This window comes from Rhincodon typus, chromosome 1 (genome assembly GCF_021869965.1).
Source record: "Rhincodon typus isolate 14 chromosome 1, sRhiTyp1.1, whole genome shotgun sequence".
NCBI lineage: Eukaryota > Metazoa > Chordata > Chondrichthyes > Orectolobiformes > Rhincodontidae > Rhincodon > Rhincodon typus.
The window spans coordinates 113,754,349-113,766,747 of record NC_063332.1 but is presented as its reverse complement, the minus strand read 5'-3'; the positions used below and the strand labels follow the sequence as shown (position 1 = coordinate 113,766,747).

The window sequence follows — 12,399 nt, the reverse complement described above, 5'->3', positions numbered from 1 at the left end:
GTAAATAGCTTGTGAGGCCCTGAGTGTTTTTTTTTAAAAGAGTTCAAACAATAGAAGTGGCATGAATGGGTGGAGTCGGGCTCCTACAGCACCAGGGTTTTATTTTAGCTTTCAGTAGTTGTTGGGGTTTTGAAGTCGGCATCTCTCTCAGCCACAGCAAACAGCTGGAGTTCTCACTATCTGCCAGAATTTTCTCTTGTTGTTCTTTTCTCCTGAACTGGTGAAACAATTTGTTTTATTGAATTTGCCTTTGCCAAGAGTGTATTTATGAGGTATTACTACATAGAAGCAGTTGCTGTATAGTACTTAAATGATCAATTATTCTGTTTAGTTTTCTGATTGAGTTAAAGTTATACCAATTCTTTCCTTTGGTTTGTATTTTAACTGTAGGGTAAGAATAAAGTACATTTTGCTTCAAACGAAGTAGCGTGAACAATCAAATTACATTTGGAACACAGCACCTTTTCCTTTAAATAAAATAAAAGTTAGGGTCTAGGCTATCTTCTTGATATATCTGAAGGGTGTTTGATTTGGTCCATAACACTGAGAATAAAAACAGAAAGTGAAGGAGAAACTCAGCAGGTCTGGGGAGAACCAAGAACAACGTTTAAAATTCTACAGGGCTCTGCTTTGGAACCCGAAAAAGTGTCACATCGGACTTGAAATATTACAGGAGTATAAGTGAAGTTGCATGGAAAATTAAAGGACTCCTTCAACAATCGAATCCAGGAATTTGGATCTGATTGGGCTGGTATATCATTTCACCATTAGTTTCACTGAAGTATATGGAGTTATTGGAGAGTTTATTGAACAACCTTCACATCTGGGTGTGTCTAGAACATTTGGCTGTGCAAGGCAACTGCAGAATCACTTGACTGCACTGCAAATGACCATTGAAAGCATGATCACACTGGACAGTGATTCCCAAACTTCTTTTCACCGTGACTGCATTTTAAGGCTTGAAGATTGTCACGACCCTTCTGTGCGAATGTGGGAGGGTGATGGTAGGGAAGGGGGGTGGGAGGAGCCCTCTGAAGAGGGGAGAACCTCTTCATACCTGTTAGAGCAGGAACATAGCTGCAATAAATCGATAACTCAGTCAGAGGTCCATAAAGGCCATCTCTGCATTGGACCTTATACTTCCAGCTTGCAGCCTACTTTGGGAAACCATGCTCTTAGGGATCTCAACCAAAAGGCTATGCTGTAGAGCTCTTAAATTCATGCAAAGCTTCCACAACTAATGACATAACTAGGGCAGTAGAAGCTTTGGAAGATTTTGTCTAGGAGGTAAAACATATACTGTGATAAAAAGGAAACCGTGGGGGAAAACACAGGATCTTCACTGGGCAAAACAGAACTATATTGTTTATAAGGCCAATGATGTTCATTGGCATTAATGCCAATGGTATTGGCAAAGATCTACTTTCTTCACCAGGGTATTCTAAGCTTTTGCAAATTATTATCATATATTATATCTTTTAAAACTCTTGGGCCAGCTTTAGTTGCCCGGGGTCTTATTCTGTAACTGAAGTACTTTTCTTTCTAATCAATGGCAAAACATTTTTGTAGCACAATCATATAAGGTGCAGCCACTCAAAATAATTGAAAACCTTTGGCAGTGCTGTAAGGCAAGGCCCTTCCTCTTGGTGAGGCCTTTGAACCTTATTTTCAGCAATCCAAAGGTCGGTTGTGCCACACGGATGGGAGCTATGACCTCATTATATCTTGGAGATGCAAACTGCTCAAGTCATAAAGGTAAAGAATGCAGTCAAGTATATCTAAGATTGTTTGAAGTGCTTCAGAAAACTAACAAGTGAACAATCCCTACTAGATTTAGTACAGCAACTGAGCCGGAATTAATTTATATTCTAAAAAGGTATGAAACAGAGGTGGTAACAGGATAGAGTTTGACGTTAAATTTGAGAAGAAGAACAATCACTTGTATGCCAATGTTTGAAACTTAAGTAAGAGTGACTTTGAAGAAATGGGGCAAAAGCTGGCATGTTAAATTGGTCTGAGCATTAACAGGTAAACTTACAAACTGTGGAAGGTATTCAAATAAGCATTTAGTACAATGAAAGAATAAGACATATTCCTTCAGAGGAAAACTTCTACTCTACAGCCTGTTAGCCATAGTCAGCATATTGGATAAAATAGAAAATAATATTTTTGGCAAGAATATTTCAGTAGAATAGACTAAGAGGAATATATCAAATAGTGGGACATAAAAAGAAATTAAGACCTGCAAAAGGATTGCAAAAAAAAAACTTGCAAGGCTATTCACAAAAGGTTTTGGAGACATGTTTCGAATCAGAGAGAGACTGAGAGAAAACTGAGCCCAATGCACAGACATAGGTGATATTGTAATCAAAATAATCAGAGATATGTTAAATTATTTCTTTCTGTTTTCACACTTGAAGTGGATAATACACTTAAACATATACCAAAGATGTAATTTGTTGGATTCAATAAGTTTTAAAAGCTGTTAATGGAAAAAGTGATGAGATTTGAGTCAGAGGTGAGAGGGTGTCGACCCTTGACATCAAGGCTGCATTCGACACAGTGTGGCATCAAGGAGCCCTGGCAAAACTGAAACTGATGGGAACTGGGAACAAACTCTTCAGTGGTTGGAGTCATATCTGACACATAGGAAGATGATCCTGTTTGTCGGATGTCAGTCATCTCAGCTCCAGGACATCTCTGCAGGAGACGGTCAGGGCAGTGGCCTGGGCCCAACTATCTTCAGCTGCTTCATCAATAACCTTCACTCCATCATAAGAAAGTGGAGATGTTCAACAACGATTGCGCAAATTCCAGCACTACTTGCGGCTCCTCAGAGACTGAGCTACAACTCCTGACAATTGGAATATTTTGAGGTCACAAACAAAATAGTTAAGAAAATGCAACTCAATCTGAACAATATCCAGGCTTGGGCTGACAAGTGGCAAGTAACCCTCACATCAAACAAATGCCAGGCAACAACCATCCGCAATAACAGACAATCTAATCAAGGCCCTTGACATTCAATGGTGTTGCCATCACTGAGTCTCCTACTGTCAACATTCTGGAGCTTACTATTGACCATTGAACTGGGCATGATATATAAATACAGTGGCTATAAGAGCAGATCAGAGAATAAGAATACTATGGCAAGTAACTCACCTCCTGGCTCCCCGAAGCCTGTCCACCATCTACAAGGTACAAGAGTCAATAAACATGGAGCTGGAAAAGCACAGCAGGCCAGATAGCATCTAAGGAGCAGGGAAGTCAACATTTCAGGCTGTAACTCTTCATCAGTACTAAGGATGGGGAGGGGAACCCAGAAATAAATTGGCTTGGGGGGGGGGGAAAATGGGGCTGGGGGGTAGAGTAGGTGAAATAGAGATAGAGATAGGTGGATGCAGGTAAGGGGTTATTGTGGTTAGAAAGTGGGAAGGGTGGAGTGAATAGGTGAGTGGGAAGATGGACAGGTTGGGGGAAGGAGATATTTTGAAGCTGGTGAAGTCAATATTCAGGCCATTGGGCTGTAAGCTCCCAAGGCGAAATATGAAGTGTTGTTCCTCCAGTTTATGTTTGGCCTCACTCTGACTGTAGAGGAGGCCAAGGATGGACATATCATCTGGGGAGTGGGAGAGGGAGTTAATGTGTATGGCAACCAGAAGGTCAGGTTGGTTGGTGTATGCAGAATGGAGATGCTCCGCAAACCAGTCTCCAAGTCTGCATTTGATCTCCCTGGTATAGAGGTACAAGTCAGGAGTGTGATGGAATAATCCCAACTTGCCTGGATGAGTGCAGCTCCAACAAAACTAAAGAAGCTTGACACCATCCAGGACAAAGCAGCCCACTTGATTGCCATCACATGCATAAGCATCCATTGCCTCTGCCACCAATAGTCAGTAGTAAGAGTGTATTCTAGTTACAAGATGCACAGCAGAAATTCAAAGATTCTTAGACAACAACTTCCAAACGCATGTCCACTTCCATCTAGAAGGACAAGGCCAGCAGATCCATGGGAATGGCGCTACCTACAAATTCCCTTGCAAGGTATTCATCATCCTGACTTAGAAATATATTGCCATTCCTTTATTGTTGCTGAGTCAAAATCCTGGAATTCTCTCCCTAAGGGCATTATGGGTCTATCTACTGCACAAGGACTGCAACAAATTCAAGAAGGGAGCTCACCATCACCTTCTCAATGACAGCTTGGGACAAGCAATAAATGCTGGCCAGCCAGTGATGTTCACATCCCGAGTGAAAAAATACATAACTCTACAGTAGTTGAAAGAAGTAAGTGAGGAAATTGTAGAAGTATCACTCAATCTTTCAAAGGCTTTTTAATTCAGGATTTGTGCTGTTTGAATGGAAATTTACTAATGCCGTTCCATTATGTAAGAAAGATGGGAGATAGAAAATAGATCATTTCGGGACCTGTCATTGGGAAGTTATTGGGAAGCTACGAGAATGTGCCATTAGAGAATAGACTGAAGCTGATCATTTGAACAAATCAAAGCTGATCTAAGTGAGCCAGTCTGTCTTTAAGGTTATGTTGCTCCTGACGACTGGACTATTTTGAGGTCACAAATAAAATAGTTATGTAATTGTGTAGAAAATGAAAGACTTCCAGGAAGTGTTTTACAAGATTCCATACAAGGGATTATTAGCAAAAACAAGTGTGTACAGAATTGGAGATGGCCTTTTGTGATGGAATGGAAATTGCTTAGGCGGTGGGAGAAAGAGTGCAAATAGAGTTGGTAGGATTGCAGGGCATTGCAAAGAAACATAGGCAGAATACATTTGAGGGAAAACTGGGAGAGATGGAGTTCAATATGGACAAATACAAGATCAATATTCTGGACTGAACAAAGATAAATTGGAATATTTAATAAATGATTACAAACTATAAATCCCAGAAAAGCCATGCAATTTGGAGGTCGAAATACATAAGATATCAAAAGCTACTAACAGGAACAAAAGACATTCAAAAGACCAAATGTAATGGTGTCCTTTACCCTTGGTTAGAAGTCTTCTCAATTTTGAGCACACCACCTCTCAGGAAATAAATAATGACACTGAATAGGTGCAGTGCAGTTAGCAGAATGACGTCAAATTATGAAGACAAGATTGCATAAATTTGTCCTGTACACCTTTTGAGTGCAGTAAGCTACTATCGTTTGTGTGTTTGCCACCTGCAAATTTCATTCTGTGCACCGTATCATCAATTCCTACTTATTTATGGTTCTGGGAGGCAAAAAAAAGAGTTGGGAAAATGGCCAATAAGATAATAAGTAAACATGCCCTGTAAAGGATGTATAGATGCATTGATGAGACACAGCGTTTTCCAGTTTTGTGCATACAACAGCTGCCATTATTCACATGGGCCCACTGTGTTGTACAGTACAGTAATTTGTAATTTTTATAATTGCTTTAAACCTGTAGTCCTTTACATTTCTGTTCAATACTAGTATCATCACTATTAGTGATTGCAGTAGAGTACAAGGCATCTTTAGGCCTTAGATTTGTTTTCAACTGGGTAACTAGAACCATGCAATCAATGACCGATAGGAAGTGATGACATTTGTTGGAAATGTGACAATATTGAACAGACTGAAATGGTCCCAGTGTTAGCATGTCAGCTAGGGAATACAATGCAAATTAATCTACAATTAGGTATATTTGACAGTTATTTGAAGCAAGGCACCTGAATTACACCGGTACATTTGAAAAAAAAAGTGGTAAAGAGGGTAGTTTTAGTACAAGTGGTGAAAAAAGTGATGATGAAAGTGTCAAAGAAGAGCATTCAAAAAAAATCCACCTTCTAGAGGATTTTCAGTCTTTACAGGGTGTTCATGGACATGGTTTGTTCACTTTAAAAGGTAGCGATGGCATAATTGTAATGTCACTGGCCTAATAAGGATCCAAGTTCAAATCTTACCATGGCAGATGGTCAAATTTGAATTAAATTTAAAACTGTGGAATTAAAGGTCTTAAGATGACGATGAGAGCATTATCAATTATTGTGAAAACCCATTCGGTTCACTAATGTCCTTTCTTTACCTAGTCTGAACTACATATTATTCTGGCCCCACAGCAATGTAGTTGACTCTTCTCTCTAAAACGACCTAGCAATCCACTCAGTCGGATCAAATGCTAACAATTCTGAAAGGGACGAAACCAGCAGGACCACCCTCTACCAACTTAAGTACTGGAAATAACAGCAATCTTAGCCTTGTCCAACTCTGCAAACAGGGACCGAGTGCCAAAATTGGAACAGCTGTCTCACAGACTAAGAAATGGCCTGGCAGAGTCATACTGACAAAATTCTGAAAATACCAATTCATCACCATTCCTCTCACTGGGTTGTTCTGTTCCACCAAGGACAGACCGAACAGAGGTGGTGACACTATGCTATACAGTTGGAGGGAGTTGCACCTGGAATCAATAACATTGGGTCTAGTGATGGAAGGTGTGATAATAAGGTGTATTTTGTCCCTTTTTTTTAAAAAAGAGGTGTTGAGCCATAGGTGTCTCCTCGAATAAAATAAACAGCTTTTGAGGCAACAAGGTGCAGAGCTGGATGAACACAGCAGGCCAAGCAGCATCAGAGGAGCAGGAAAGCTGACATTTCAGGCCTAGACCCTTCTTCAGAAATGGGGGAGGGGAAGGGGGTTCTGAAATAAATAGGGAGAGAGGGGGAGGTGGATAAAAGATGGATAGAAGAGAAGATAGGTGAAGAGGAGACAGACAGGTCGAAGAGGCGGGGATGGAGCCAGTAAAGGTGAGTGTAGGTGGGGAGTTAGGTCAGTCCAGGGAGGACGGACAGGTCAAGGGGGCGGGATGAGGCTAGTAGGTAGGAGATGGGGGTGGGGCTTAAAGTGGGAGGAGGGGATAGGTGGGAGGAAGGACAGGTTAGGGAGGCGGGGACAAGCTGGGCTGGTTTTGGGATGCGGTAGGGGGAGGGCAGATTTTGAAGCTTGTGAAGTCCACATTGATACCATTGGGCTGCAGGGTTCCCAAGCGGAATATGAGTTGATGTTTCTGCAACCTTCCGGTGGCATCGTTGTGGCACTGCAGGAGGCCCAGGATGGACATGTCATCTGAGGAATGGGAGAGGGAGTTGAAATGTTTCGCGACTGGGAGGTGCAGTTGTTTACTGCGAACCAAGCGTAGGTGTTCCGCAAAGCAGTCTCCAAGACTCCGCTTGGTTTCCCCGATGTAGAGGAGGCAACAACGGGAATAGCGGACACAGTATACCACATTAGCAGATGTGCAGGTGAACATCTGCTTGATGTGGAAAGTCTTCTTGGGGTCTGGGATGGGGGTGAGGGGGGAGGTGTAGGGGCAGGTGTAGCACTTCCTGCGGTTGCAGGGAAAAGTGCCGTGTGTGGTGGGGCTGGAGGGGACTGTGGAGCGGACAAGGGAGTCTCGGAGAGAGTGGTCCCTCCGGAAAGCAGATAAGGGTGGGGAGGGAAAAATGTCTTTGGTGGTGGGGTCGGATTGCAGATGGCGGAAGTGTCAGAGGGTGATGCGTTGGATCCAGAGATTGGTGGGGTGGTACATGAGGACGAGGGGGATTCTGTTTTGGTTGTTATTGCAGGGAGGGGTTGTGAGGGTTGAGTTGCGGGAAATGCGGGAGAGGGCGTTCTAGACTACTGAGGCGGGGGAAGTTGCGGTCCTTGAAAAACAAGGACATCTGAGATGTTCGGGAGTGGAATGCCTCATCGTGGGAGCAGATGCGGCGGAGGCGAAGGAATTGAGAATAGGGGATGGCATTTTTGCAGGAAGGTGGGTGGGAGGAGGTGTATTCTAGGTAGCTGTGGGAGTCAGTGGGCTTGAAATGGATATCGGTTTCCAGGTGGTTGCCAGAGATGGAGACAGAGAGGTCCAGGAAGATATCAGAGATGGTCCAGGTGAACTTAAGGTTGGGGTGGAAGGTGCTGGTGAAGTGGATGAACTGTTCGAGCTCCTCGTGGGAGCACGAGGCGGCACCGATACAGTCATCAATGTAACGGAGGAAGCTTTTGAGGCCTTGTTTTTATTTTAAAAGTTGGATCAATAGAAGCAGCATGATTGTTTGACATCAGGTTCCCACAAAACCAGGGTTTTAATTTAATGCTCAGTCGTTGCTGGGGTTTTTGAAGACGGTTGTCAAAGTTGCTACATTTTTCCCTCCGTTACACCTAAAAGCTTGGATTCTCTTCCTGCTGCCATAATCACATGTGAGACAATCTGTTTTACTGAGTTTGTTTTTGCTAAGGGCATGTTTATGGGATGTTACTATATTGGAACAGTTGCTGTTTGGTAGTGAAATAATCTATTATTTTGTTAAGTTTTTCCAATTCAATTAAAGTTTGATCAATTCTTCTGTCTTTTGTTTGTATTTTAACCATAGAGTAAGAATAAAGTGTGTTTTGCTTAAAGCTGAGTTACATCTGGAACACAGCATCTTACACTTGCCTTAAGTAAGAAAATGTCAGGGTCTAGGCCATCTCCTTGATATATTTGAAGGGGGTTTGTTTTGGTCCATAACAAAAGGTGTCACCAACAATGCTATCATCAGCATTTGTTTAGCAATAACCTGCAGACACTCAGGTTTGGATTCCACCAGTGCCATTCCTGACTTCATTTTAGCCTTCATTCAAACTTGAACAAAAGAGCTGAATTCCTAGGGGAAGTGAGAGTTGACATCAAGGCCACATTTGATTTAGTGTGGCATCAAGGAGCCCTAGCAAAACTAGAGTCAGTGGGAATCAGAGAGAACTTGCTGCTGGTTACAGTCATATCCAAATCTAGCACAAACGAAGATGGTTGTGGTTGTTGGAGGTCAGACATCTCAGTTCCAGTACATCACTGCAGGAACTCTTCAGGGTAGAGTCCCAGGCCTACCATCTTCAGCCACTTCATTGATGACTTTCCCATCATTATAAGATCAGGAGTGGAGATATTTGCTGATGATTGTACAATATTCAACACCATCTGCAACTTTTCAGATACTGAAGTAATCCATGTCCAAATGTAACAAATAGTAAGTATGCCCAGGCTTGAACTGACAAGTGTCAAATAACATTCACACTAAACAGTGTCAGGCAATGACTATTTCCAAGTGAGACTTAACCACTGGCCCTTGACATTCAATTGCAATACCGTCACTGAATCCCCCACTCTTTGGGTTACCATTGATCAGAGTGTCAGTCAGCTGAGTTGGCTGGACAGCGAGTTTATGATGCAGCGTGACGCTAACAGCATGGGGCAGCACGGTGGCACAGTAGTTAGCACCGTTGCCTCACAGCGCCAGGGACCCAGGTTCAATTCCAGCCTCAGGCGACTGTCTGTGTGGAGTTTGCACAATCTCCCCGTGTCTGCGTGGGTTTCCTCCGGGTGCAAGGTTAGGTGGATTGGCCATGCTAAATTGCCCATAGTGTTCAGGGAGGTGTAGATTAGGTGGGTTATAGGGGGTTGGGTCTGGGTGGGATGCCCCAAGGTTCAGTGTGGACTTGTTGGGCTGAAGGGCCTGTTTCCACACTGTAGGGATTCTGTGATTCTAATTCCTAGGCTGGCTGAGGTCACCATGAAGATCCCACCTTCTCAACCTTGCCCATTACCTGAGACATGGTGACCCTCAGGTTAAACTCACCACCAGTTGTCTCTCTCTAATGAGAGAGCAGCTCTATGGTCCTCTGGGATTATAGCAACTTTACCATTGACCAAAATTTAAATGGACTAGATATATACCCACTAAGGCTACAAGAACACTTTAGAGGTTAGAATCCTACAGCAAATATCTTCCCACCTGACCACCACCTACAAGAGATAACAAGGTGTGGAGCTGGATGAACGCAGCAGGCCAAGCAGCATCTTCCTGATGCTCTGTGTTCATCCAGATTCTCCAGCATCTGCAGTTCCTACTATCTCTGAAACAATTTTAACATCACCTACAAGGCTTTGACTGTTTTACATTCACTTATGGGATATGGGCGTCACTGGCTAAACCAGCATTTAACACTAATTGGCCTTGAACTGGTCTACTAGGCTATTTTAGAGTCCAGTTTAGGGTCAACAACTTTAATATGGATCCGGAGTCAGATGAAGGCCAGACTAAATAAAAAACGAAAGAACAACGGATGCTGTAAATCAGAAACAAAAACAAAGTTGCTGGAAAAGCTCAGCAGGTCTGGCAGCACCTGTGAAGGTAAAAACAGAGTTAACGTTTCAGGTCCGGTGACCCTTCCTCAGAACTGAGGAAGGGGCACCGGACCCGAAATGTTAACTCAGTGAAGGCCAGACTATGTAAGTATGGCAGATTTATTTCCAGTGATCCAGATGGGTTTTTATAACAATTGAAGATGGCCACATAGTTGCCATTAGTTTTTAACTCCAGATTGTTATTGATTTCAAATTTCACCATGGTGGAATTCAAACCCATCACCCCAGAACATTAGCCTGAAGCTCTGGATTAGTAGTCCAATAATATTACCACTGGGGCAAAGGGTACGAAAATATTACAAGGCAAGACCGTAAAACTTGCATTTGTTTAAATGTTGCATTGTCCCACATCATACGGCAACGATAGCTTGAAAGTTACTTTCCCTTTGAAGAAGTGACACCTCTGATCAGTTATGAAGTCCTGTCAGTGAATGAATTGCCACGTCGAACGACTCACGCATAGAAAGCTGATTGATTACTACACCTTTAGTCCAAAGGAATATACAGTTCACCGCAACATAGTCAGTCTATTAACACGCCGGTGTTTGACGACAGAATTATTACAAAAAAATAAACACGCTTTGTAATAAATGAATAGGGGATGAAAACGTAAAATCATGAAGGAGTCAAATGCTATTTACCCGGTAGCCGGTTGCTTGCTGGTGCTGCGGAGAGGTCGCGATCTCCAAGCTGGTGCCCGGTGGAGCCGGTGCGTTGTGGGGGTGTTGTTTTTTTTTGCTGAGGTTGCTCTCGGTGTTACACTGTATCCACCAGCTGAGGAAGTGCCACGTCAAGAGGTCGCCGCCGGCACTCGCTCTTACAGTGCACGGCACCCGAAGGTCTGCGCGTGCGCGGCTTCATGGCACTCGTAGGCACACGTCAGCGCTGAAGGACAATCGGAACCCCGGCCGACGGAGGAAACAATGATAAACCATGGAAACGGGAGATGGAGACAATGGACAGGGCTAGAGTGAGGGCAACACGGGAAACCATGGCAACGGAAGGGAGAGGGGCTACATTCCGTGGGCATTAGTGAGAGAGGAGTGCAGCAATACCAAGAAAGACAAGTTTTCATTCTATTTCATACGTGCCCATTTAATGTGATTTATTTTTGTTTTTTTTTAATTATCAACCTGTTCAGATATCTCATAACATACCTGCGTAGCCAGTAGAATAAAGAGAAACTTCTTCAGCCAGAGAGTGGTGAATCTGTGGAGGCCAGGTCATTGAGTATATTTAAGACGGAAGTAGATAGGTTCTTGATTGTCAAGGGGATCAAGGGTCAGGGGGAGGAAGCGGGAGAATGGGGTTGAGAAATTTATCGGCCATGATTGAATGGTGGAGCAGACTCGACGGGCTGAATGGCCTGATTTCTGCTCCTATGTCTTATGGTCTGACGGTCTAGTTTGAACCTGGATCTAAGACAGGGACACTACCACTGCACCAGAAAACCCGTTTAAGATTCAGAAATCTTAATCCAACCCTTTAGACTGCTTAGCAACTCTGCCACTATTTGCTTGGTTTAATTAACATGATGATTTACCATGGATGAACATGCCAATACTTAAAGCTACTGATATTGCCATCCTTGTGGAATAAGAAAAAGAAAACAGTCAGAAGTTGATTAAAAAAACGACCATGGGAACAGAAGAAGGGACACAACATGAAAGCAGAATTATAGAAGGGGGCAGAAATTTATCCTCACAGCATATATTGTCATGGGTCACCAATTGCCTCAATCAGCAGTACCGTGTAACCAATTATTCCCAAGAGATTTTTAAAAGTGTTATTAGGCCACTGACCAGATGGGTACTAAACACCAGTTTTAGGATTTGACTGCCCAAGTTGAAAGTATAATACTTACTTGTTAGGATTGTCAAATCTGATTGCTGCATTCTTGGAGTTTTTTTGTCATGTGATTGATGTACAATATTTGATCATGTGATAGTCAAAAACCCATGTGGACTACTGAAATTTGTAACCTTTATCCCTTTGTCTAACAAAATATTCTCAGTGAAGAAGATTGCACTAGAATGTAGTTTATATTCTGTGCTAGTTGCAAGCTGGCTGGACAGGCGGTAGGGAGGATTTCTTTATAGTAACTTTTTTTGTTCTGTTTAAGAGGTGACAAAGAAGGTTGATGAGGACAGAGCGGCAGACATGGTCTATATGGACTTCAGCAAAGCATTTGTCAAGATT

General features: G+C 42.9%; 1 protein-coding gene across 2 annotated transcripts in view; it reads right to left on the bottom strand.

Annotated features, from left to right (window-relative positions):
- The window catches only part of sec24d (SEC24 homolog D, COPII coat complex component), a 180,788-nt gene extending 169,385 nt beyond the window's left edge, over nucleotides 1-11,403 (bottom strand). Inside the window, exon 1 of one of the 2 annotated variants that reach the window (XM_048595371.1) lies at nucleotides 11,358-11,403. The gene's annotated coding sequence lies outside the window, so the exon portion shown is untranslated. Of the gene's footprint in view, nucleotides 1-10,841; nucleotides 11,060-11,357 lie in introns of those variants that run through there. The other variant, XM_048595369.1, reaches the window with a different exon arrangement.
- Nucleotides 11,404-12,399: the final 996 nt, after the last annotated feature.